The 2,685-nt window shown below is 47.1% G+C and overlaps 1 protein-coding gene across 8 annotated transcripts in view; it reads left to right on the top strand.

Annotated features, from left to right (window-relative positions):
* Positions 1-1,960: 1,960 nt before the first annotated feature.
* rbms3 (RNA binding motif, single stranded interacting protein) overlaps positions 1,961-2,685 on the top strand; it is a 153,233-nt gene continuing 152,508 nt past the window's right edge. For all 8 annotated transcript variants that reach the window (XM_084052030.1, XM_084052028.1, XM_084052024.1 and 5 more), the window contains exon 1: positions 1,961-2,685. This exon is cut by the window's right edge and continues 730 nt beyond it. The gene's annotated coding sequence lies outside the window, so the exon portion shown is untranslated.

Raw genomic sequence — 2,685 nt, 5'->3', positions numbered from 1 at the left:
CCAGTTCACACCGGTCTGCTCATTTCTTTGTGTCATCACTTCCTATTTCACTTGTTTATCCTGTATCCTGTTGGAGTTCTCTCTCCTGATTGGGTAAAATTGGTATCCCGACTTAAAAATACATTTTCTGTTTACTAAACAGCTGGAGAGACTTTTACTGGACAAACTCTCTATAGTCTATAGCAATGATTACTATCAGAATGTAGAGCTATTTAGGCTTTTTATCAAAAGAAAATCACTTAACTGCACCTTTAATGTGGTTAACATATTTCTTTAAACTGTTATATTATCAAACAAAAACATCAACCATTCCAGTCAGTCTACAATTCCCGAAAGGAAATGCACCTGTCTGACCAGAAGCAATGAATAGCGAGAGGGGGATATCAAAAGCGGAGGCATGACTGCGCTCGGTTGGCGCAGTGGTAAAGTCCCTGCCCACCACCACGAACGTTGTGGGTTCAAATCCACCGTAGACCGTAGTGCATTCGGCTTTGTCAAGCGTCTATGGTCTATGCGAACACAATTGGCCCGTGTTCGGGGGAGGGGGGGCGTGGAGGGTGATAGTCCTCCCGGTTGGGGCTCCTCACTAGCAGGTGAGTCAGTAGGATACAACAGCAGTGACAACACAGAAGTGTGTGTGGGAAGGAATTATTTGGCTTAACGACTAAATTGGAGATATAAAAAAAAGAAGAGGCATGGAACCCCCCCCCATTCTCCTTAGCAAATCGAACCTCCATCACACACACACACACACACACACACACACACACACACACACACACACACACACACACACACACACACACACACACACACACACACACACACACACAGCTGCCAAAGTTGAGCACTGCCTTTATGCATGGCTCACTGTGTGCTTATGTAAGACCACTACTTAGAACCAGGTTACATCACATACCACACAGCACTGTGTCAGTGGGTCACTATGCCACATGGCCACTGAACTATAGAGCCCTTCGCTGCGCGCACGCACGCGTGTGTGTGCATGTGTGTTACTATACTTGTGAGGGCCAAATGTCCCTCAAATGTCGTTGAGATTAGGTGTGAGGATTGTCCTGGTTGGGGTTAAGGTTAGGATTAGATATTTAAGGGATGGGGTCAGAGTTTTCCCGTTTCATACTTAGTTGTGCGCTGATGTCAATCACCGTAAAATAGCCCACAAGCTTGAGCTTGTAGATCTGCTTTTCTTTTGGCTGTTTTCGGCTATTTTCAAAGCTGTCCTAAAATTCTGACAAGTCCTCACAGGTATTGTAATACAAGTGTGTGTGCGTGTGTGCATGTGTGTGTGTTTGAAAGAGAGTTCACGTGTGTAGGAAATCCATAGTTTAATTGAGAGCCGTTCCAACATCTGAGCATCATGTTCAAGATTTTAAATTTAAATTGATGCTGCATCTCTGCATGCACTGCGGAATTCAGAATGCTAATGTAACTCAGAGAGACCATGAGTCATTTTTTACACCCTCTGAGTTATATCGACACTCAGGACTGTATAGGGAATGGCCTCTATAGAGTTGCCCTTTAATGCTGAATGTAATTACTTTTTTTTGGTCTAATGAACAACTTGCTGTGGATCACCAGTAGGGGGACTCTGCTCCTAATTCCACTCCCAAGTATTTATCCCCCTTGTTTTTACTCCTGCTCTCTCCCATTCTCTCCCCCTGACTCCTCCTTTCTGCCAGCAGTACAGCCTTTTTACTCTCTTTTGCTGTCTTACACACACACACACACACACACACACACACACACACACACACACACACACACACACACACACACACACACACACACACACACACACACACACACACACACACACACACACACACACACACACACTTGAGAGGGGGCAGGACCAACCACTCCCACTGTTCTATAGTTCCATGAAAGAGAGAGAAAGAGAGAGAAAGAGAAGCGAGAGAGAGAGAGGGAGAAGGGAGGAGGAGCGTCGATGCGCTGAAGCCGAGCCCCTCTATGCCTCGCACACGGCAGACGGCAGCACCGGTCACACAAACACTCTCTCTCTCTCTCTCTCCCAGTCACATGCACGGTCGCACACACATACCACACACACACACACAGACAGACAGTCCCCGCCGCACACGCACACAGCGCTGGCTGGCAGGCGCGGTGGGAAGCAAGCCATCAGGGAGAAAGCCTGTGAAGAAAGAGAGGGATCGCAGAGGGGAAGAGAGAAGAAAAGAGAAAAGAGTTGGAGGAGGCACCTTGTGGATCAGAAGGGATTTTCCTCTCCCTCTCTGTGCATATATATATATGTGTGTGTGTGTGTGCGTGTGTGTGTGTGTGTCTGGATAAGGCTGCCTTCTTCCTTGGACAAGAGGAGTTTGTATTTTGTATGCCCGCAGGCTTTTTCTTTTCTTTTTTCATCCTTCAAGCCGGGTTCTGTCGTTATCTACCTATCTATCTATCCCTGGAGCTCAACAAAAGGAGTGTGTGAGTGAGTGAGAGAGAGAGGGAGAAAAAAAAAACCCAGACACATCTTCAGCTTCAGTTCCAGACCACCCTCTCTCCTCTTCCTCCTCTTCTTCCTCTCCTCCTCCAGCGTTCTCCTCCTGTTGTGTGAGTTGATCGCTGATTGGTCTGATTGGTCTCGTAAGGATACAAGCGGGAGGACAGTGTGTCTACAGGATACAGCCTGGCTCCCAG

Source organism: Gymnoscopelus microlampas, assembly GCF_963454915.1.
Source record: "Gymnoscopelus microlampas genome assembly, chromosome: 3".
Lineage (NCBI taxonomy): Eukaryota > Metazoa > Chordata > Actinopteri > Myctophiformes > Myctophidae > Gymnoscopelus > Gymnoscopelus microlampas.
The sequence above is the reverse complement of the archived record's forward strand: the minus strand, read 5'-3'. Positions and strand labels throughout refer to the sequence as shown.